We start from the raw sequence: 25,498 nt of genomic DNA, 5'->3' as shown, positions 1-25,498 counted from the left end.
GGTACAGATATATGCACTTGCATAGCTCCATCTTATGCAAATCTATTAATGAGAAAACATGAACAGGACAAGAGCCTGAAAGAGCCTGCAAACATGCTATTTATATGGTGGCTCTACATTGATGATATCTTTGTGGTCCGAACAAATGACAAAGAACATTTTGGACAATTAACATAGCAATCCAACACACACACACTGATCCATGATGCTGGAGGGGTTTAGATGGAGTGGTGGTATCCCTCCACTCAGCTTTTCCTGATATGCTAGGTACCACCAATGGAGGAACTCTACCATGGGCAAGGAAGAACCTAAATGCACCTGCTCTAATTGCAGGCAGGTGAGGAAGCCCACTAGAAGCATCCCTGGTGGTAGTAGCCAGAAGACCCCCTCCAACTGGGCATTTTGGGGGAAGGGGTGCACTACCGCAAGATCTGCTGGATCTTTTGTTGACCCTGCTGCCATTATGTGACCACAATGGGCCTGATCTAGGTCTTTTTACTGCACCAAACTGGAAGATAATACAGTGAGGAGTTATTTTTCCCTGCTCCCAGTTTCTACTCTGGCCACTGTAGGCAGTGGGGCTGTGGAAGCAGTGGTGGCTGTGCCATTCCATCAAGCCCTGCTGGTGCTGGCCAACAGTTTGGATTGACCACTTAAATATTACATCAAGTTGACATTCAGGAACACCATCAAAAATCCATTTCCTTGATGTTCTTCTCACCATTGAGAACAACAAACTGGTCACTGATCCTTAAAAATAAACCCACTGATGCCCACATTTATCTAAAATAGAAATCCTGCCATTCCAAACACATAAAGAGAAATGTCATCAACAGCTTGGCTCTCAGAATCGAATGCATCTGAAACGAACAATAACATTATCAAAGAACCAATGAACATTTTCTGCACAGAGGTTTTCTCCATCATTTGCAGTATCCACTAAGCATCCAATTCTCCCTAAAAGTGAGATTCTTACTATCTCTTGCCGGGGTATAGTCATCCAGGGTCTCGGGGGGTCTTAGACCCTTTTTTGGGGGGGGAGCAGGGTCGCAGCAGGGTCCCTATGTCTCCAGTGTCCTACGAAGTAATCAGCATGGAAGGGGAACATGTTAGCTACTGAGAAGAATTTTGTAACTTGCTTCCTTGTCCTTTTCTGCTGATTGGAGATGAGTCAGCCACTGAGAATACTCTTTTCAGGAGCTAACTCTCCTTTCATGCTGATTGGTTTCTAAGGATGTCTGTTGTTGTGGGAGAAGGCATTAACAAGGATGTCATTCTCAGCCCAACAGCAAAAGAAAAAAAGGGAGAGGGTGTGTGCCTGTGACTATCATGAAGGGACCCAGCACTTCTGAATTTGCTACTATGTTATTCTCCTGGCAGAAAAGTACTCATTCTTAGCTGAATGTAGTTCTGTTAGAGTATTCTAGCATTCTCCAGATGTACACAGATTATTAGTGACAACTAGTCTTAAACCACCAATCAGCAGTCCTGGATCACATCCTTGTGTCTCCAGATGCTGCATAACCGGTGTTTATCTTACGGAGACATGTCTGGCAGAGCTTGGCATATCAAACAAAACATCATCTCCATGTCCTGCAATGTAATTTATATTGTTTAGTGCAAATACACAAGATCCCATATTCAGTACATGGATAAAACACTTGACCTATAGGCATGATTTAGGAATCATAAATCATTGTCAGACAAAAAAAATAAAAAAGGAATCAACCAGTTGCAAATCATTTAAATTCAGATAATTACAGCGTCTCTGATTAATCAGTAATTGCAGTTGAGATGCCATTTGAGAGAAAACATCTGGTTCTATCAGCTTGACTCCTTAACACCACATGGCCTCAACCTGGAGAATAGTGTCTGACATCACTCAGCTACCGCAAATGCAGCATCTTGGTTACAGAAGCCTTTGATTCACAGCTGAAGAAGGTGGAAGCTCAAAAGTTTTGTTTAAGATGTTAACATCTCCATTTTAATCACTGTAATACAGTGATTAACTACATCCTTCTAGGATCCAGTGCAAACTTGACTAAAATGAAAGAGAGAGAGAGAGAAAGATTCTAGGAGGAGCAAAAGGAACAATGGGTTTATCTTCAATAACCTGTATTGAAAGTCAGGATCTTTGAATGCATAAAATAAATAAAAACAATGATGTTTAACCAAGTCAGTGGGTTTGGACAGAGATGCCACTTCAGATTTCTGGTGGAGCATAGAGATTTTGGTGAGATGCCAAGAGTTACACACATGTTCTTGGCCATATTGTTCAACAAGAAAATGGCTTGCCCATGATCTAAGTTCTTCTACAGAGGACCTTTCCTGAGTATTGTCTTTATTAGTGCTGTGCCAAAGTGTGCCATCCAATTTTCAAATGTTTTCTTCAATTGCAAAAGAAGCTTCACAGGGCACCTTAGAATTTCTTCTTGATGTCACAGGTGTGGGATTGAGCTTTCTTTAAAAATGTGATGTGGCTGTGTGTGGCGTATGTGTGGTGTTTTCCTTCCCATCAAACATTTCTCCAATTTAGCCTCCCAGCCTGCCTATGCTTCCTCATCTTGAAAAACCACACGGGAGGAACTATCTTATGATGACTTCCCTTGGGTTTTCCATTGAGGTGAGAGAAGCTGGGAAGCATGGCTAGCAAGCACTTCAGATGGGTGCAGTTGTTGATTTTGTTTAAGTCAAATCCTTTCTTTTACCTTATTTTTTTCTGCACTGATTTCTTTAAAAGTAAAAAAATCTTCACTTAAAATTACAATTAGTTGATGGGAGGATATCCACTATAATCAGGATTCCAGTTCAGAATAATCCAAACTGTGGTTCTCCATTTAATCAAAAGTATCTTATTGATCTCAGTTGAACTTAACTTACAAGCAGCTATATAGAGGATTGCACCCAGATAGCCCTCGCAGCAGGGATGGGATGGATGGAGTCTGGTGTTCAACAACATCTGAAGGCCACATCCATGACTTCAAGATTTAGCCATCTGTATGGGAGAGGAAACAACAACACAGTACTTGATTTTTCAAGTGGCTAGATCTGACCATGTTTGAAGTCACATCTGGATTTGATGGTAGTGGTGAAGATGATGATGATTTATTACATTTTGATTTGCCCTTCTTCCTGAAAGAGACTGATAATATGATTGACCTAGTAGGATTGCCCTTATATCTATTTGTTTATTCCCTCAACTTGGACATTATTACATAAAAGAGAAAACAAAACTCCTTTTTATTCACTCCTTACTAAACTCTTGACCTCAGCCATATAACACAGAGAACTCTGTCACAGCCATGGATTAATTTTGCCATAAAAGGAAAAAATCTCCTTGAGTCACTCTTTTTACTAGTTCTGTTTTCCCCTGGCATTGCTATAAAAGAGAATGTACAGGAGCATAGGTTTTTATCTTTTCTGTGCTGTTTTCTTCATTCACCTCTCTTCACCCACTTGTGGAGAGAAAAACCCTAGAAAGATCAGCCGGGCATTGGCCATACAGCTTGCTGTTTTGTTTGCTGCTGAGTGGCTGATTATAAACAGTGACCCAGGAAGTTAGTGGCTCTTCCCAACAACAAATGCACTAAGTCACTTTTCTCTCTGCCTCAACTAGGGATGGGTGAATCTATCAATTTCAGTTTCTCTTAGTTGCCCATGTTTCCACTTTTAAGTCCAGTTTCCTACATTTCCACATCTGTTTGCAACTTTTTTTAAAAAAATAAACATTCTCATAAAAAATCAATCCTGTATTTTAATATGAATCTTTCCTAGTACACATTTTTCTATGCAATTTTTGCAAGTCTGTTTTCCCTAATATAATGATTTTTTGTATTTTTTGGGTATTTTTTCACTAATATATGCGCTTTTATGCACATTTTACCCTAGTATATGCATTTTTTTTCTGGTATACATTAGTTGGCTAGAGAACTTCACTGCAAAATTTGAAGAACAAATTTTGAAGGATGGCTGTGTTCTGGGTCACATATTGTTTTGGAAAGTGCAAATTAGGTTCATCTTTAAATGCGAACTAAGTTGAATTTCTCCCCTGTCCCTAGTCTCAATGCTTCCCTTTAGTGATATGAATAGTATAACTCTGACTTAAGTGAAGACTGTTGTAAAGCTTGTTGAAGTTCATATACAGAACTTTGAACACAGGAAGCAATATATCAGTAGTCAGTATTATCATTAAAATCAGGGCCCAAATATCATTTTTGGGGAGGCTGAGGACAAACTTGTAACATGGGTCCCCTACCACACAATGCCACAATCCCTTACTTTCAATCCCATGAGTCATGAAATAAAAGTTTGTATTTCATTTTTGAAATTACATTTTCTACATTTCTGAAATTATACCATGACCCAGATTGCTCAGCAAAAACATCAGGAGGTCTCAAAGGGTTGAGTGAATAGCTATTGTTTTAAATAAATGACAAAACTGAACTCCTAATGTTGGCTGATGCACCTCCAGGGGCAGGGAGATCCACAAACAGGGTGCCAGGTAGGCCCTATCCCAGGTCACTGACCACTGATTGTTGCCTACCAGCAGGATCACAAGAAGGGCCCCTCTGCAGATCTCAGCAACCCATCTGGTACATTCTGGGAGAGGTGCTCCTTCAAGTATTTGGGCTGCAAAATATTTAGGGCATTATAAATCAACATCAGCACCTTGAATTGAGCTCAAAAGTCAATAGACAATACTAATCACAAAGAATAAGAGTAATGTGACTCTGATTTAGCATGCCACTCCATAAAGAATTGGAAGCATTCTTCACCAGCTACAGCTTCCAAACTATCTGCAAAGATAGCCTCACATAAAGTGCATTGCAGTAGTCTAAATATGAGGTTACCAGGGTATGGATAACTATGGCAAAGCTATCCTGGTCTAGAAACGGCTGTAGCTAGCATAGAAGCCGAAAATGGAAATAGGCATTCCTAGCCACTGAGGCCACCTGGGTCTCCCGTGACAAATCTGGATCCAGGAGTAAACTCAGGCTACATGTGCTCCTTCAAGGAGAGTGCAAGCCCATTCAGAACAGGCCATCTCGGCCCTTCCCAGACACAGGGAATACCCACTAACAGTGCGTGTCTCTGACTTGTCGGGATTCAGTCTCAGTTATGCTACAGTCTGTCTGTGCTGGAATTGCTTTTTAAGATATTTTTTAAAGATGTTTTTAAGATGTTTTAGTATATTTTTAAAGATGTTTTATTTTAATATGTTTTAAAGTCTTTTTTAAAAAGATGTTTCAAAGTACTTTTAGTATTTTAATTTGCCACCCTGGGCTCTTTCTGGGAAGAAGGGCGGGATATAAATTTAATTAATAATAAATAAATAAATAAAAATTTAAAAATGGCTTACAACAGATAGTGAAACACCTTGGATACTATCTTAACTTTCAGCCACTGTAAGAATTCCCAGAGAGAGGGGGAATGGACACTTTTTCAATTATGAATAATTGTTCTTCTATTCTGTTTGAATAAGACACACCAGTGTATTGGTGTCTGGAGATGTATTTTTGCTTCAGTTCTCAGAGTTCAAGTGAGGATTCAACCATTCTTCTTGGTTTTCTAATGACCCTGGAAATAGATTAGTTCTAGCCTTACCAACTTCTATCAAGGTTTATTTAATCCATCAATTTCTGTTCCACCTTTCATCATAAATAACCTCAGGGCAGTTTATACAAGGCCCTATCAGCTGCCAATCCCAGTCTAGCTTACCTGTTCTGAGGGAATCTCTGGCCATAGTTATTTTTTAGGAAGAATAATTAGCAATGGCATGTGAGACCTGCATCAAAATGTTGCAGTGCATCCTCTATCCAGTAAGAAATGCTCCTATTTAGGGTTCTAGTCAGCCATTCCCTCCAAAACGGGTTTTTTATTCCTCTATCCAAGCTCAATTTTTTTTTCTTATACAACAGTCACTCAGCACTGAATGACTACCAAACATGCTTAGAATTCATTTGATTGCTTTTGGGTAGTGGTTGTACCCCTCCCTTTGAAAAACAATTGTACTCATGCAAATCTCAGGATCCCCAGTCATGCTGATTCTTCCTTCTTTTCCATTGGCCTTGTGTTTACTGCAATACTGGCAGCATTTGCAACTGAATCTGGTATTAGAAAGAGTGACAGTGGTGAGATAATTTGTGTGGCCAATACAGAGAGAGTTTATGCTCCTATGCCATCCCCTTCTTGCTTTTTTAACCCCTTGAATAAATCAAAGTACTCTTCTGTTTGGGACTGCAGATCTAGTACCATCTCCCAACCCTGAATTTATGCTAATTTAAATGAAGAATATTCTCTCTGCCAATAACTGCTAGCCGTGAAGTTAAATGTATTACCTCAGGGCCATTTCCAAATGACTTCTGAATGTTAGTAAGATGGGAGTTCAAGACACAGTCGTTACAATAATAGAATTTGAAAACATTAATGCACAGCCAATAACAGACTGTCACTGCAACTCTGTTAAAGGCAATAATTGATCGAAGATTTCCCGTACCTCAAAGCAAAGTATAAATATTTCAGGAAGCTCTTTGAGTTGTAATGAGAGCCTCAAGATTTAAAAGTGAAACAAGGGACAATGTGAGTATATATCTTTCTCAACAAGGACAAACATTTTAGAGGATCTGTGTGTGTGTGTGTGTCTGTTAAGGAATCTTTTTTGAGGAAGCAATTAAAAGAAATGAGAAAGTGGGCTAAAATAAAGGGAATAGAAATGATTTCAGACTCTAGAAAAGGGAATAAAATTTGATGTGTTTCAAAGCAGACATTTCAAGAGTTTCAAGACTAAGAACAAAGCAACTAGAAAAAACATGTTTTAAGGGCTGAACTAGGCTTGTAATTCACCCTTGACAGTTTTTCCCCTCTCCTGGGGGAAATGGGAGTTATGAGAGGAAGCAATGTGGTGGAACAGCTGCAGTGTGTGCTTAACTTTTTCCATTCTTACTATTCTTTCCCCCTGTAGTGCAATAGTTCTGGAAGACCATTGTACTTTTGAGGAGGTTTACGTTGGTGTGCCACACTTACTCTTTCATGCCTAGAGAACCTTTCAGGGCCAGAAGGCATGTAATTGGCTAATACCTGCCTATAATGCTTATTATTTTGTAGAATATTCTCTGATTGGTTGTATTGCCATATAAGTGATGTATGCAATGTCCTTATAGCATGCCTAGTTTAGTGTATTTAGGAGCTCAAACCCATGCTTATTAGAACCCACTATATGAGGCCTATATTGCTAACCAGGGCTAGTAAGTAGAATGCCTTTCTTCAGGAGGTAAATTAGCTTTCTCACGGCTCTGCACAGTGAGCTGCCAGCTCAGCAGTCAGCATGAGACACTGTGCTAGATGGTAGATGCCCTATCAGTGTAGGATTATGAAAACTGGGAGAATAAGGTAAACAACTAGGGAATCTCTCCCTTTGATGTAGACCACTTGACTCTTTAACAGAGATGAGTGGAGAGAATCATTAGCCACTACAGATCTTAGCCACTTCCCACAAGTTATGTCCTGACTGTCTACCACTAAGTGCAGTTTAAGCCTTGTATAAAACATAAACATTGTCACAATAACCCAAAATCCTCAGGTGTGGCTCATTAGCATTTAAGAGTACAAAAAGCCCTCCAAAACTGTTCCATGTTAGAACTCAGCATAGACTCAAGATCCTAGGATGGTGTGCTGCATACCAAAGCTCTGACAGGGGTCCGTTCATTGTCATTTTGAAGGGTTCTCTGACAACAGAAGGAATGTAAGATTTACAGGTACTGCCTTGCTTTCTATATCTCTATACATTGCTGAGTAGTTAATAAACCTGTGACTTTTTATCCCATCTGTGTTGTTATTATATCCAAATCTGCAAAGAACCTTGCCCTTGGGCATTACAACTTGGCCTGAGCAAAAAAACCCCACTCCTACTTCCAGCTTTTCCTCCAGCCCCCAGCTGGCTTCCAGATTGTTACAATTGCGAAATAATCGCTGTGACCAAAAGCTGAGAACCATAATGCATCCTTATTTTTGTCTGAAATACTGGTTCCTTCTGCCTCATAGTGACTAGAAAGTTGTAAGACAACAAAATCAGTTTCCATAGCTTTCTGCTGGCAACATTTTGGAATCCTAGTCATAATTATGTATAATGCTTATGAGTAGTAAAGTAATCCAAGCGATAAGTACATTGTTCAATGCTAATTTTTTAGGAAGGCCAAACAAGAGATGGATTGATTCCATAAAGGAAGCCACAGACCTGAACTTACAAGATCTGAACAGGGCGGTTCATGACAGATGCTCTTGGAGGTCACTGATTCATAGGGTCGCCATAAGTCCTAAGAACATAAGAAGAGCCTGCTGGATCAGGCCAGTGGCCCATCTAGTCCAGCATCCTGTTCTCACAGTGGCCAACCAGGTGCCTGGGGGAAGCCCGCAAGCAGGACCCGAGTGCAAGAACACTCTCCCCTCCTGAGGCTTCCGGCAACTGGTTTTCAGAAGCATGCTGCCTCTGACTAGGGTGGCAGAGCACAGCCATCATGGCTAGTAGCCATTGATAGCCCTGTCCTCCATGAATTTGTCTAATCTTCTTTTAAAGCCATCCAAGCTGGTGGCCATTACTGCATCTTGTGGGAGTAGTCGACTTGGAGGCACATAACAACAAAATAGTACTACTGACTGGAGACATGGCATACAGAAACATTCCGCCGTTCTGCAACATCCCTGTCTACATCATCATAAAGATTAGCAATTCTTATCAGGGAAATTGCCCTAATATGTGGTATTTATTTATTACTCCTCCTACAGCCTTTTAGTATTATTACTTCTACTACTACTGGCTGCTTTCAAAAGTAACAACAACAGCAACAGTCAGGTTCTTGCCCCAATCTGCTTTCAATCTAAAATTAAGCACAGAGGAATGGAGCACAAATTAAGCACAAAGATGGAGGCAAAGTTAAACAGGGGGTGTATATGCATTTTGTCAAGTTACATGCTTCCTATTTTCAGTAGGAGATTGTGTCTAATGTTTCATTAAAAGGGTGGGATTTGAGAAGGAATTTGAAGGAAATGAGAGGCAGTGTCATATATGTCTTTGTGATTCAGGACATCTTTCCTACCATCCCCCTGCAATATCACTAATAATTTAATATATTTCTATACATAACATAGATGAAGCAGATCTCAGGCATCATTTGCTTGGGGACATTTGAGATATGTGGAGGTAAAAAGGATAGAGGGAAGGAAAATGACATTTCTTCCATCACTCTCATGAGGAAGGAGAGAAAAGTCACTGGTGCATTATCCCAGCAGTTGTGATAAATTAACCCTGACATGCCGCCAAACTTATGTGTATTAATAAGTTTCTCCTACTGATCCCCAGTGGCAGTCAGATGGGTTCATTGGTAGATTGTGGTGGACATTTAAATGCCTGAGCTGGGCAAGCGGAGATGAGCTGTCATAAATTATTAGCTCTGCTGAAGGAACAGTGCCAGGAAGTATCTGGCTGATGACTTAAGAGACACCTAGTAAGCAAAATCAAAGCCCTGCTTGCTTGGCAAATTGTGGAGCCATGCTACGAAATATCTAAACATGACCAGTGTAAAATGCTACCAAGTCTCTGCAGCTGGGGATTAAAAAGCTCTTTATCATTAATGATTTTAGATTAAAGCTCATAACCAAGATGCTTCCAAATTACAAGCTGCACATATTTCCTTCCAGGCAGATGTGTGTGCGTGCGTGCTCACCTTTTGAAGGTAATTGACAGAGCTGATTAATTTCCGGTGACTGTGAGAAAGTCTTCCTGATGTTGGCACACTGCATCTCTTTCAATTGCAGCCTATTGTTGTTGAAAAGGAAAATTTCTATCAGCAATCATGTGTTTCAGTTCTTATCTGTTGAGGGACTGAGTGGAATATGTATAAGAAGAGATATTGGAGGAGAATGGGGGAATTGATTGACTGATTGCTTTTGCATCTGATATCTCTGTTGCAGATTTGTTCATTTCACACAATAATCAGCAGAGTGGTAACCTCTTTCTCTTGATCTGCAGGTAAATTTAACTGAGGTGCTCTGGGTTCTCCAAGATTGTGTTCCTTCTTTCTTTCAGTCACATTCTGAAAGCAGAGAAATGGTTAGAAAACATGTAATGGTACATGTTAGTAATATGCATTTGATGGCTCTTTGAGGACCATTGCCCCATTACAATTTCAGAGACATGTAGAGAAGTCCCAAGCATTTCACCATCCACACTATATTAACATGAATTGTGAAATATAACATAAGTAGTGCAACAAAACCAAGGCATTTCCCCTCGTGAAATCAAAGATGCTGATAACAACAACAACATCTTAAGGGGAGAGCATGTTGAAATACACAAACAGAGTTTGTGACTGTGATAGTCTGAAATTTCTGGTAGTGATTTGCTGCATAGCTGTCATGTTATGGAATGATCATGAAAATCTCAGCTGCTGAGAGAATGAACCTAAGCAATAGAATGTTCACATCAGACCAGCTTTTGTGGGGGAAATAAAATATATGTTTTCCAGCTATTAAAAACTCATATATCCAAGATGCGGGAAGAACACTATGGGCATGGTAGATTTAGAGTTGAGAAAGGGTAATGGACTGGAAAGTGCAGGGAAACACAGATGACAGGCACTTGAAAAGGGACTTAGACTAGTCAATGAAAAGGAACATGAAGGAGGTTTAGGCAGTTAAAAAAACACAAATAAGGGCAGACAAATAAAGAAGCCAATAAGAGGGAGATTTAGGAGACCCTCATAGGTCAGGGATAGGAAACCTGTGGCTCTCCAGATATTGTTGGACTACAACACCCATCATCCTTGACCATTGGACATGCTGGCTGAAGCTGATGGAAGTCACACTCTGGAAAGCCACAGGAGCTCCCACCCCTATCACAGCGTGTAAAGGATACAAAAGTCTGAGACTGATGGGGAAAAAGAATGGGAGAGATAGGTCTAGTAATCAGGCAATGTAGTCAGGTTATTTAAAAGAAATAAAATAAAATAAAATAAGCAAAGTGCATGAATCTGAGAAGCAGTGGATTATGGAGTTGTAGGACAAAGAAGCAAGGTGTGACAAACCTTGACAGAGGGTCCAGGGACAGGATGCACACCTGCCCATGTGCACTCCACTTTACCTAGACATCTTATTTTCACCCACTAGCAGAAGCTACAATTCTGACTACGTCATAATTCCAGAACCCTGTTACTTTGTCCACATACACATGCCATTTTATTCTAGAATCAATGGAGACTGAGTTTTTGGTTATTATTCTGCCCTAGTCCACACATAATCTAGACCTGTTGTGTATTTTGAAAAGCACTTCTTGACAATCTGGTTTCATTCCAAAAATAAAAGTTCATTGCAGATTGAGTTGCATTACCCCACAATGTATCCATTTGAAAACAGATGTTGGTGGTTCCAGCAACGTGGTGTGTATCCACACCTGCTCAATGACATTTTCAGTGGGTATATACCAAGATCGCAAGGGAAGGTTTTCAAATGTGTAACCTAATCATGGGAAGGATTTTCAAACACATATCAAGAAACCACATCTAGCCGTCTGGACAGCAGGATCTATAATCAATCAAAATTGAAAGTAGCATGTTGAGAACAAGAATGAACAATTCTGTTTTGAGAAAAACTACATTTTTGTACAACAAACAGGTAAGTGTGAATGTAGCCTTTATGATTCCTTTACACAATTCTCCACTTTTTCTGGCACACTGTATCATTTTTTTTATTGCAGTGGGGCATATATGCATTTCTGCACAGTAATAATTTGTCAATGGGAAAAAATGGACTGACACAGACCCTTCCCTGAATGCAGTTCTCTACTACACAGGAAGTGGTCACATGGGAGTAACCCATCATGTGTGTGCACAGCTTTACAGACATAAGAAGATGAATCCAGACAGACACCAGATTGCCCTCCAATATGAAATGGTGTATGTATGAGAAATGTACAAAAGTTGATTCTGGAACAGCAATGACCAAAAGTGATATTGTGACAAGCATGACTGTGTAGACATCCAGTACTAGGATGCCAATATTGACGGACCATTTTATCTAATATTAAACAATGTCAGGAATGTCACAACCATTCTGTTCAAATTTTATTCCCAGTTTCAACAAACAGTCTTATGGAGTTAGGAAGATTGTACTTACATGTTAAGAAAATGATTCTAATGTGGTTTAATCAAGGAATTTAAATTATGTCAACAGAGTTTCAGACAGATGTATTATAAAGTATAAAGGCAGTGTATCTAAGGATAAAGGTAGCATTTGAGTTCTATAATGTTTCTTATTATGTGTTGGAACAGAAACTGCTTTAGCTGCTTTGTTGACCGTCTTCCCACTCAGACAAAAAATGAGAAGTATGACCCTGTTGATTCTTCTGGATTGCTCCACAGCTCTTGATCCAGTTGACCACAGTATCATTCTGGACTTGCTGGTATGATTGAGGACACTGTGGTAGTTTTGTTCCTTCCTGTCCAATCACTTTCAAAGGGCAATATTGTATGACTGCTGCTTTTGTCTCATTAGATATGAATGAGAATGAATTGGAAGGGCCATTGCTCAGTGGCAGAGCATCTGCTTTGCATGCAGAAGGCTGCATGTCAGATCCCTGGCATCTCCAGTTAGGGCTGGGAAAGAACCCTGCCTGAAATCCTGGACAGCCACTGCCAGTCAGTGTATACAATACTGAGCTAGATGGACCAATGGTTTGACTCGGTATAAGACAGCTTCCTATGCTCCTATAACATCTCAGGTGGGAATAATGTTATTTTTGAACATCTGGGCGGGATTGTTAGGCAGAATTGTAGTGTGTCATGTAATTAGTATGCTCAGTATTTTTATTTTTATTTGTATCCAGAAACTTCAGTTAGTTACTTGTGCTATTGTCAGGAATCAGTACTGGGCTGGATGAGCAAGGGGAAAAAACCCTTAGACTAAATTTATTTATTTATTATTTGATTTATATCCCAGCCTTCCTCTTGCAGGAGCCCAGGGCGGTAAACAAAAGCACTAAAAACAGTTTAAAACATCATAAAAACAAACTTTAAAATACATTAAAACAAAACATCTTTAAAAACATTTTTTAAAAGAAGATTTCAAGACATCTTTTTTTTAAAAAAGGTTAAAAACTTACTGGGTTTTTTTGAAAAAAGGTTAAAAACTTACTGGGTTTTTTTGAAAAAAAGGTTTAAAAAATATTAAAAAGCAATTCCAGCACAGATGCAGACTGGGATAAGGTCTCAATTTACAAGGCTTGTTGAAAGAGGAAGGTCTTGTCTAAAGGTTTTGTTGAAAGAGGAAGGTTGTCTAAATTTAGACAGATATTTGGGGTTACTTTGATGTGGGTCAGTTGGTGGCTATTCCCGTTCTAGATAAACACTTTCCCCTTAAGAATGATCTTCATAGCCATGACCTTATCCTAGGCTGCTTGCTTGCTTTGCTGCTAGATTCACAGGAATGTTACCAAGATGCTCAGTTCAACTGGCACTCTGCACATGTCCTGGAACTATATGATTCCTTTAGCTTTGCTTATAAAGCAACTGCACAGTGAGTGAGGATTTGTCGTAAGTGCACAGGAGGAAGCAAATCTTGCCATAGCCCGGCTGCCCTCATTGAGATGAGATTCCTTGTACACATGTGACTGAGAACTCTGGATGTGTGCTATCATCTACTTATGCACCAAATCATTTGCTAACTGCCCTTGGTATTTGGTCTTCATTAGCCCTGACAAGAACAAAAAACTCCTTCTGAGTGGCACTACCTCACTGCATTTCCTAAGGTTAAGCATCTTCAGCTCCAGTTCCATGAGGGACATCTATGCCACTCAAGTCAAATTTCAGACAACTTGGTTCAAATCGGCGCTTATTCCATACCTTTGCCCCCACCTGCAGTGACTCAGCAAGTTCTGCTACTGTTCTGTAGTGTCCTTCCATCCAGTCTCATCCTCAATCTAATAACCTTTTGTTTCAGTTGTCCTCTCTTCTCAGGAAGGTAAGTTCTTCCCTAAGACACTTTATCCAGCCTTTATATGATCTTGACTCTCTGAGATTGTTCCAATATAGTTCTTCCTGAGCACACATGTTCCAGCTTCAGCTAGCTTCCTGAAGACTAGGGATACAGAAATAAATTCAGTTTGAGTTGCAGTTCAGTGAGCAACTCAATCACACTTCCCAAAACATTATGCGAACCAAAACATAGGTATCCTTTAAATTTACACTTCTCCCAATTTTATGATGCAGTTCTCTAAACACACACACACACACACACACATTCACTAATATGCAAAAAAAACCTTGTGATTTAAGAACGTACCTATAGCCAACAGATATTTCTATCAAACTTTAAAAAGCAGGGAAATTGGACAGCTATAGTGAATGCACCAGGGGAGCAGGAGACCTGACCTCCTCTCTGAGATATTGTACTGCTCTACATATTTGTCAAAATGCAAACACAATTTGGTTGGTCTTTGACAGTCCAATCCACTTCCTGTATAGCTTGGAAGAATTTGGTAACCGGTGCCTCTGAGCATATGGTGAATGGTGGTAACACCTTCAAAGGGGAGGGGAAGGAGGAAGAGGGGGAAGGAGGGGATTGGAAGGGGATGGGGGAGGAAAAGGGATGGGTGAAGGGAAGGAAGGGACAAGAGGGAGGGGATAGAAGGGAGGAGGAGGGGAAGGCAGGTTTAATCATTTGAATGCTTTTTGAGTTCAATGGGATTTACTCCTGTACAATGATGCTTAGGATAGGTGAAACTGACCTGGGGGAGAGAGGAAGGCAAAGGGAAGGAGATTGAATAGGTGGGCACTGGGAAGAGGGGAAGCCCCTTTCCTTTCCAAAAGGAAAACATTGTGAACAGTATCATTCTTTTTCAGGGCTACCCCTACCTTTTTATTCTACGGCATGCACATGTAGCCTCCCACTCAAATTTAAATCAAAGCTGTCCCTGGCCACATCCACACCAGACCTTTATTTCCCTTTAGATAGTCATGGGTTCTCCCAAACAATCCTGGGATATGTAGTTAGTGAAGGGTGCTGAGAGTTACTAGGAGACACCCTGTTCCCTCACAGAACTTCACTCAGAGCGCCTGACAAACCACTCTGGCCACTGGAGCTCTGTCAGGCAAATAGGAATTCCCTCCCCTTGGCAGGCACCATCTCTGTTATCTTTTTGGCGCCTATTGAAGACTTTCCTCTTTCAACAAGCCTTTTAAGTTAAGACCTATCCCAGTCTGTGTCTGTGTGGGAATTGCTTTTAATATGTTTTTTAAAAACCTTTTTCCCCCTAAACAATTTTTAAAGAATGTTTTTAAAGCTGTTTTGTTTTAATGTATTGTTGCGCGCCTCCCCAGTCTCCAAGCGGTGAGATTTCCAGGGTCCCTGCGCTCATCCAGGGTTTGGTTTCCTTTGGGAAGAAGGTCAGTGGAGACTGCGGTGTCTTTATAAAATATGGTTTATTTATTTACACACATTCCAACCTGAGCTTAGGATGGAGGGGTTCAAGGCATCAGCAGTCCAATATCCAGCTTTTCCATCAGTATTACAGGAGGCACCCCAAATGCCATGGTGCAGAGAGCCTGCCTCTCTGCCTGCCTCCAGTTCCCAGCCATTCTCTAAACATCTAAAACCAGAAGCCTCTCCTAGCAGCCAGGAGGGGGGGGAAGGCTCTCCTGATGAGTTTCAATGACAAAAGGGTCTTCCTGGCCCATTCAGCAGTTGCTGGGCAACTGATAGACCCATTATCCTACCTGGCCACTCTATTAGCTTAACAAAAGACTCATCTGACCAGCAGAGCAAGTTCCTCATTCCAAGGGACAGGATTCCAAATCAGAGGCTGGAAAGGGGACCCAGAGGGATTATTCATTCCAACCCTCATGCTCATAACAGTATTTTAAGATCTGTTTTTATGATGTTTTAAAGTGTTTTTACTGCTTTTGTTTGTCACCCTGGGCTCCTGCTGCTTAATTAATTCAATAGAAATTAAATACATAAATAGGAGTCTCCTCTCAGCACCATTCACAAACTACACTTTCCAGGATTCTTTGGGGGAAGCCATTACTGTCTCATGTGAAATCAAAGTCTGGTGTGGGTGTGGCCCCCTGATTAGGCAAGCCAAGCAGCTGTGAGACTGGCTTTTAGAACACTGACAGTTGGTTCTTACTGAGCATGCCCATTATCATTCAGTTCAATGCAAAATTTATTAAATTAATTAAAAATCAACCAGGCATTTTTTTAACTTTTAAACTGCAGAAGATGAAGGTTAGAGTATTGGGCAAGATCATTAAAGGACTACAGGTACTCTGTGAACATGGCTGATTTTTAATTAATTTCAACAATCTTTAGACTTTTACAGAAAAAAGACCAAAAGGGGTGTTTTTCCCCTCTTTCTCTTTACACTTGGAATTCTTGTTTCTCTCTGACTGTTTTGTGTATCGTCATGAAAATTTACAGGGTTGTTAAGCAAGCATTTCTGAGTTCAGGACTATACATTTTGTAAGGTTGTGTTTTGAAATGAGCTTATGGGAAGCATCAGAATGGCATGGGGGTATTTTCGATTTAACATTGCAGAATGCAAAAACTCCATGCTGACTATGGTATACAGTCACTCTTAGTATACATGCTGACTATAGTATACAGCCATACTTAGGGGACTGCATTTTTATATTAGGGGAATAATGCATTGCTTGCAAAAATGTGTACATTCAAATAATGCATACTAAAATGCTGACAAATTTTCATTAGGACTTAAAATATTTGCAGACTGATGTGGAAATGTGATGAACTGAATTTAAGAGTGGAAAAAAGAGAAACTGTCAGTTAAAGATGCCTTCTCTACTTGGCCATCAAAGGAACTGCACACACACACAGATGCTACAACTCTGATCATGAAAGGAATGTGCACAGATATACAGTAGAATTGGCCTTAGGTTGGGATCCTGCCAAGGGCCTTCAAAATCCAGAAGCTGGCTGTGTCCTTATCCACTACATCCTCTAGTTCCAACTCCTTGAAAATCCCTGCCTAGAGAAGCCTGACTAGCAAGAAGTTTATATTCTTCCCACTGCCTTGTAAAAAATTGGCTGTTCAAGGGGACTGTATTTGAAATGTCTCAAGTTGGCTAGTAAATGGAAATAATGCTAATGCTAATGTTAATATTAAAAATATTAAAAATAGCAATAACAACTATTACAACAATAATATATCGTTTTAGTGTGATCCTTAAACTATTTTTTCCAGATCAAGCTCATGAAATTAAATGGGATTACTTCCAAGTAAGGCACTTGTGTGACTCAGCCTTTCATTATGAAAAGTCTTTTGTGTGATAAGAGGCTGGGCATTTGGGAACAACTAAATAATTTTGTTTCAATGTGTATGTTAATGTTTCTGTTTAAAATCAATAATTGCTTAGCACACTTTGTGGCTAAAATTTCCAAAATTGATTTTCAAGTTGAACTTGCATTTGATAATACTCGTGAATCTTTTTTTATTCCCTTTCAGCCATTCTTTCCCCTAGGGAATATTCTGACCACAGTGCAAAGATCTTTTGCCATACTTGATGTTTGTTGAGCGAGAGCTTAGATTACTAATACTTGGTATGGTGAATTATTGGGTGTATTTGCAAAATATCAAAAAAAGGCTGATAACATTTTGTGAAACTCTTTGTTTAAATTAGACTAGATAATTCAAGTAATTCATAGCTGTTCCCTAAACATGCTTTTCCAAAAATTAATTCTGTAACAAGCAGATGACTGATAATGTACATGCTTTGCTCATGATTCATTCTGTCTATGATCAATGAGTCTTAGGATGCATTCAGACATGGGGCTTATTGCTTTAGTTTAACTAACATTGTAGCACTTCTGTCCTGATTTCTAAAATTTCTTTCACACTGCAGTACCTATTATATTAAGGAACTGTGGGGTTTTCAGCCAATATACTGGCATTTCGCTCAACTATCATTCACACTTCTGCAATGAACGGTGCTTGTCTTCGTCCCTCACCTGTTATACACATGTGCACTGTAGTTCCTCCATAATTCACTGCTTGAGTGAGTGTCTGGACACAAGGGTGTGTGTGGAAAAATGAGGAAGATAATGCTGCTAGCTGCACCTATGCTGGAATACTGGTACAATTTTCATCAGTCAAAAAAATTGTTGCGCACCTCAAGGACGGGAATGCATTGCATATACCGGGATGCCTGTCATGTGAGCATCTGCAGCTAGCACAAAGTTCCTGCAATCTTCTGGGTTCCCAGATTTGCAAATAGATTGTTTCTGGTATTATTTATTATGAAAATTAGCTCTAAACTTCCACTATATTCCACTAAATTTCTGGAACTAGCTTTTATGTCATATGAAAAGTCAAATATAATGTGCAGATTACCAGGTAAGAAATAGTCAGAATAACAGAATAAAGTGCAGTGTGAAAGCAGTCTTAGTTAACAATTGTGTTTGTGTGTGTGTGTGTGTGTGAAATTGTGAAGTAAATTGTCATAGCTGTTACCTGTATAGAACATTTAAAGGTCACTTCATGGATTACATTCTTCACTGTACACCTAAGAATGTTTAAATTTAAGCATGTAAAGTTTGAATATGACTAACATATTTTATTTATTTATTTATTTATTTATTTATTATTTATATCCCGCCCTTCCTCCCAGCAGGACGTGTCTAATGGAGAATCACTTATCAGGTAGTTATGGTTTGCTCCTGTTTCTTATTGAGTGTAGACTGTGTAGCAAACTGATGTGTGAAATATGATCCCATGAATATGGCTTGCATCCTAATTTTAGACACATTTCTTGCAGATAAATCCCATCTCTGATATACTTATTTTATTAATCAGTAAAATTATGAGGATCAGGATTTTAGGACTGATTTATGCAAACATGTCTTTGACTTGGTATACCATTATTATCCATTGGCCTATCTCATGTGATGTTACATGGGAATGTGTGAATTGCCTCTGTTCAAAAGTATTATGAGTGAGGTGGTGAGAGGAACTATGAAAGCTTGTTAACTCTAATGCTAGTCATGGTTAGCTGCAAGCCAGAAATTGCTTGCATACAGAGTTAAAACCAAGTTTGCAAATTCATTTGAGATTATCGTGATTAGCATTAAAATTGATGAACACGTAACTCTAGCTGTGGTTAAAAAGAAAAAAATAAGGGTGAGGAGTGAGAGGAAGAAGCTCATAAGCCAGAGGGGGAAGGAGGGAGGAGTTTTGGATATTGCAGTTTTCTCCGAATATCTTAACCATATATAGGAGACTGGACAGCATTATGCCTGTATTGGCCCTTTATACTGTAATCATCAAGCAGGATCAAATTATATGGACATATAAATTCAAATTGTTTGATATAGTGGCAAAATAAAATAAAAATAAAAATGAAAGCCTTGACCTGTGCTAAACACTTCAATCTATATATTTTGTTGAGATAAATGGTAATTTACACGTGTGTTTGCCAAGTGGTATAAGGCACATAGGGTGTACATTCATTGGCTTTTATATGTATAGGCCCTATTCAAACATTATGCCCCCCCTCATGTGGACATACATGGATTTTGGAAGTGGGGCAATCATTCAGGAACTGTTCAAGACATCATGCCACCTGAAGGTGTGGTCCTTGCCCGTTTCTCCTCCATCACTGTCTACATCTCTCTGTCCCTCCCTTCTATCCATTGCTAGTGGACTTTTTCCTCCCTACTTGTTAGCTGACAACAAGTGGTGTCAGTAGCTCCTTCCTCAGAGAGAGATACTGTGTGTGAGGCCAGCCAGCATCTGCACCGCTTTAAAGCTTACTGTCACTTCAACCAGTAACTTGCTGCCATTGTAGCTTAGTGGTGGCAACAGAGGTGCTCTCTGGGCAACCTCATCCAAGACGCCTCTCCCCGAGGAATGACCCATTGTTGGCAGCGAGTTAGCAAGAAGGCAGGAGCAGGATGGAGAAACTTTAGGAGGGAAGTGGCAGCAGGTGGACTAGCCAGGCAGTGGGCTAGCCAACCAGTCTGTTGCAATCAGTCCTGTGGTGAACAGATGGAGGCAGAAGAGCACACAACCTGTCACCCTTTCCAATCCACCATCTGAACCTTGTGGCTTATGGTTTGGGCGGTCCTTTAGGTGTGCTCGGTAGGCAGGAAAGGAAAGTGTGCTCTCATTCTCCACCATACATGTGGGCTGGATAAGATATCATTTGATCAGGTCTAAATCTTCAATGCACAGAGAGAGAGAGAGAGAGAGAGAGGGACGGAGGAGGGTAGAGAGGGAGCAATATGCATATATGACAATTCTTCTTTATCTCTTTATTTGATTTATATCTCAAATTTAATAATTCTATAGTCACTAAACACATGGAGAACACATTGAAAGAGCTGGGCAAATTGGAAGACCGTGCATGGAATAATAAATTTGTGTAGGCTCATTGGAGGTTTTCCTTTCCTCCATCTGTATTTGAATTTAAAGTCACGCTGAATGTGCTTCCCTCTTTCCCCTTGACATGGGCTCTGCCAATGGTGAATTATGACTAAATACCAAAGCATTATTTAATGCAGCCTAGAAAGAAAGTAGTGAATGCTAGTCCTTTACCACTTTACACCAAAGATCATTCTCTAAGTTCCAATGTTGTTCTCTTATCCATGCCAGGAGAAATTACACAAGCACTACTAGTTTTTATAACCCCCCTTAGGCAATGCAGGAGCTATAAACATGATGGGAATGAAGTCTCACCATGTGTATCTAATAACATCAAGGAGAGTAACTAGAATCAGTGCTGACACAGCATTCAACTTGTATTAGATTAGAGATTTAACATATTACTCACGTGTTGGTGTGTGTTCTGTGTCCTTTACGAAGGAATGTGAGACATGATTAACCCATTGCTCAGTGCCTGGTTTCATAACACATAACATAAAAAGCAGAATATCCATATTTAACCCCCCCCCCAAAAAAAAATATAGCAAGGATTATAGCTAAAGGAGCCAGAGGGGAAGAATAATGTGCAGAAACTAAAAATTAGAGAAAGTATGTTTTGTCCCCACACCCCCAAAGAAGACTCAGGAGATAGTAGATTGGAAGAATTTGGAAAACCTGCTGACCAAGGGCCGGTTCACACTGTGATTTAATATGAGATGGGTTCTACTTGCATGCCCGTTTAATTCGCAATGATCACATAACATAGGAGGCAAACGGAAGGCATCCCACTGCTTTTAGCTTTTAATCCGCAGCAAATCAATCCAATTTTAATCCAAAAAGGGAAGGAAAAACTGTCTGTGCTTCGTATCTCGAGCGGCTTGTAGATGCTTAGCTCCGATGCTTTTGTGAGTCCATGCCCACTCCCTCCTCCCCCCTTTGTTATGTCATTTCCTGCTGGCTCCCATTCTGCAAGCCTGCTGCAAACATTGCTTTTTTTCTTTCCCCCCTAACTTGTGCAAAAAAGCATAACATTGTTCAAACAAATATTTGTATTTCTGCTGGATTCTGAAAATACAAATAATCAAACTTGAAGATTTTTTCTTTTTTTAATGAAACTTACTCTGGAACAAACAGCATGCTTGGTTGCCAAAGTAACCAGAGGAAGTGATAGTTTGACCTTAAGAGGGCATGGTCATTAGGAAGCTCTGTGATTGGCTCTTTCTCTTCAGTATCAATGAAAAACAGTGATTGGAAGGTAGGGTGATCTTTAAACTCCCATCACGATGGAAAAAGCTTTGTCTTTAAAATGGAGTTCAGCTCCTTTGTGAATGAGCCCCAAAATAAACCAAATTAACCAAGCTCCAACTGAATGGGCAGATGAGGATAAAATTTATGTCTGGTAGGGAAGATTCCTCAAGCTCCCTGGGCATGTGCTTCAGCCAAAGGCTGTGACTCTCCAGCAAATGATGGGGAAGAAATTCCTCCCTCCTTGCAAAGTGAGCCTAGGATATGCATCATCCTGTGCACCAGTGCACCACAGTACTGGCGTTCACCCTAATGAGCAAGTCAGGTCATGAGGGCACCCCTCAGGTCCTCCCAGTCATAAAGCAATGGTAGTTCCCTAAAGGGTGCTGTTTAACCCCGAAATGCCTCAGTATAGCTCCTATTCCCCCCCCAGTTTCCTCACCTGCTCGAACTCCATATCACAAAGCAATCACCCAACTAAGCCAATTGAATTCAAACCCTCACAATATGAAGTAAGCAAAATGAGAAGGATCTCTAAAAGCGAAATCCAAGAACAAAAGCCCCTAAGCGACGACTAGCAAAGCCCATACAACATGCACGGAGAGAGGGAGGGTGCACAAAAGAGGGAGAGGTACAGGTGGAACTAGCTTATAAAGTCAAGCTCTGCCCCTGCACAATAGGCAGAAAGCCCCCACGTGACTCTGGGAAAGCTCCCTCCCTTTGGGAGAGATCCTCCTGAGCCTCTTTTACTAGGAGGGGGGCAAATATGCCCCCACTGAAGGCAGGAATGGCATTCTGGAAGAATGATCTGAATATCATATTCTTCACAAGTGTGTAACACTGAAGAAAACTCTAGCCCTGCCTTTGCCTCCAGTTTGGAACACACGTGATGTACCAGAAAAACACCAGGTGGAATAGATTGTTTGAGGACTGGTTCCTGCTGTGTATAGGTGTAGCTACTCAGATAAATATGTTTTTCACACATTGCAGAGTAAATGCCATTGTCTTGGACAAAACTGGCACCAAAAGAGGAAAACTGTCTTGTGTGAAGCAGCCATTAGAAAGTTGTCACTCCTATGTTTTAGGCTTTCTGTTTTTCACCCAACCTACATGGAATAATTTTTAGCTTGCTATTTCAGGTATCTTAAACATTGAAGACAAACTCTGTGGGCGTTCTTATTTCCTCCAATAAAAGGCACCAAAATAATATATTCTTCAGATGCCTGGATGCATGATTTTATGCCTAATTTGAATGTTCAGTGACTGAAAATAAGTTGATCATATAATTACAAGTGAAAATGGTCCATTACCCTCATAATTTTCCATTATGGAAGCACACTGGCATGACTTGACTGTACTATTGGAGTAGCTTTGCAAACATAGTGGATGGCCACTTAGGCAATTTTGAAGAGGCTGAAATACACAAATGGATGCATGCCATAAAACTGTTCTGTTCTTATTTATCATCCTCATAAACAGCAACAAAATAAATGTTAGTAGGTGAAAGCTATACACCTTTGAAATCAATGCTGGAAAATGCTGATTGATTTCAGTGGATATGGAGTTGGTCCACTATTAATTTTTGTTTCAACAATAAAGTTCTAGAGTAAATTATTGATTTCTCAAATTCATATACTGTCCTTCCTCTAATAATCTCAAGTGGCATATAGATGGCTATCACTTATTGGAGGGAGGGGTGGGTGCAAGCTTGAGAGGCAAGCCCTATGACACTCAAATCTCAAATGTAGATTTGAGCCTGTATTATCCTACCCAATGATTTATTGATCTGACTCTTCAAAATGCACTCTACTGTTTAACAGTAAGGTAGGATAATAAAAAATGGGAAATTATGAAAAAGTCATATTTGTATACTCTGAAGAATTTGTACATGGATTTGAACAAACCCATGGAAAACAGTACACGAAGAACATGAAACAATGAACATAAAAGGTTCCCTGCTGGGTAAAACCAAAAACCTATTAATATGTCATTCTGCTTCCCCACAGTGCCCAACAAGATGTCTATGGAAAGCCCCAAAGCAGAACACAATGGCAATAACCATCCCTCGCTGTTGATCAACAGCAACTGGTATTCAGAGGCATGCTATGACTGATCCCCAAGGCCATAATATATAGCCATCTTGACTATATAGCCATTATCTTCCATGAATCTATCTAACCCAAGCTACCTAAGGTGATGGCCATTACCACATCTTGTGATAGTGAATTTTTAATTGTGTATAGTGTGAAAGCAGCACTTGGTTTGGTATGCAGCAGCTGTGAAAAAGGCACATTCCATGTGAAGGACCATTGGGAAAGAGATTGAAATTGAAAATGAAACTCTCAATATTGTAATACTTTTAAACAAATGTATGATATGGCATGTAACTAAATTCTTCCAAGCTACACAGGAAGTGGAGTGGATTATGAAACCAACCTAGATTGTGTTTGTATTTTTATAATTTTGTAGGCCAGTACAACTCCCCCCCCCGTGTATTCACTATAGCTCCCCAATTTCCCTGCTTTTTAAGGTTTGTTAAAAATATCTGGTGCTATAGGTGTGTTCTTAAATTGCAAGGTTTTTTTTTACAAATTAGTGAATTTCCCTGCTTTTTATACTGGAGGTAAGAAATGGGATCCTTTGCAAGTCTGCTAAGAATGGTTTGATCATTTGCATGTCTATTGAGTTCAGTGGGATTTACTCCCGTGCAATCGTGTTTAGGTTTGCAGCTTTAGATTTCACCAAAATTAAGCAAGTGTTCCTTGGAGCAGCACTACAAGGTATGTAACTAATATGTTGTTTTCAAATGTGAAGCACCAGAATGGCAGGGAGGTGGCAGAGGATTTTCAATTTAACATTTTGAAATGCCAACATTTCATACAGGTTATAGTCATGATAATGGCTGTACAATCAGCAGTCCCCGCTCTGTTTATTTATTTATTTAAATTCTTGGTATGTGTAACCAAGCAGAAATCAGTTCTGGAACATCTGTTTTACCATTAAATACTAATAATTTCCACGTTGGCAAAGAGATCCATCTGCCACAATATCGGAACACCCACACCTCTTGGTGAAAAAGGGTCCATAGATACAATTCCTTCCATCATTCTGGTAACGTGGTCTTACTTGAAGTAGTCTGGGTTTCATTTTATAATGATATGCCACATTCCTTTCCATTCCTGTAAGTAGTTAACTTATCTTCCTTTGAGTAGGATTATTAAAATGGCAGTTCACATTATTGCTCTTTGCTGTGGGAGGGAAAGAAGCAAAATCAGGCTGTTGGCAACATGCCTGCCTCTAGCCAATCTTCTGGGATCACAAGATGTAGGCATTGATTTCATATGGCTGTGCCTTGGTCTTCAGGCATTGGCCCAGATGTTGAGGCATTCAGTGATGGAGTGGAAGGATTGCTTCTTCTAGTCATCCTCAACCATTAGAAGTAAAGCTGGTTGGGATCAGAAATGGGCCTTTTCTCAGTTGTGGCACCTTTTCTCTGTAATTTGTTCCATAGAGAGTCTCTCCTAGTGCCATCATTGTTATGTTTTTGCTGCTGGGTAAAAACCTCTCTATTTCCCCAGGCATCAATTCTAAGTAAATTTTACTCTGGGATTTTTTTCTACCTCACTGTGTCATTTGAATTGTTTTGATTTTATTGTGGTTTTTTTTCCATTTTTTATTTTAAACTTTTGTGAGCATCTTTTGGTACCTTGCTGATTGAAAAGCAAGGTGCTATGCTGCAGACAGGAAGGAAGGAAGCTGGAAGGCAGATGTTTGGTGTGCTGTGTTGGCCACTGGGAACATAATCAGGGCAAAGCCCACATTATATGCTGA

The 25,498-nt window shown here is 40.0% G+C and overlaps 1 long non-coding RNA gene across 4 annotated transcripts in view; it reads right to left on the bottom strand.

Annotated features, from left to right (window-relative positions):
- Positions 1-1,568: 1,568 nt before the first annotated feature.
- The window catches only part of LOC133378334 (uncharacterized), a 36,658-nt gene continuing 12,728 nt past the window's right edge, over positions 1,569-25,498 (bottom strand). The window contains exons 2-6 of one of the 4 annotated variants that reach the window (XR_009760963.1): positions 13,890-14,124; positions 11,381-11,574; positions 9,720-10,088; positions 4,544-4,629; positions 1,569-2,995 (exon numbers count right to left, since the gene is read on the bottom strand). This is a non-coding gene — a long non-coding RNA (uncharacterized LOC133378334). The remainder of the gene's footprint in view (positions 2,996-4,543; positions 4,630-9,719; positions 10,089-11,380; positions 11,575-13,889; positions 14,125-25,498) is intronic. The other 3 variants (XR_009760964.1, XR_009760965.1, XR_009760962.1) reach the window with 3 other exon arrangements.

The sequence above is a fragment of the Rhineura floridana genome, chromosome 2 (assembly GCF_030035675.1).
Source record: "Rhineura floridana isolate rRhiFlo1 chromosome 2, rRhiFlo1.hap2, whole genome shotgun sequence".
Taxonomy (NCBI): Eukaryota; Metazoa; Chordata; class Lepidosauria; order Squamata; family Rhineuridae; genus Rhineura; species Rhineura floridana.
The sequence above is the reverse complement of the archived record's forward strand: the minus strand, read 5'-3'. Positions and strand labels throughout refer to the sequence as shown.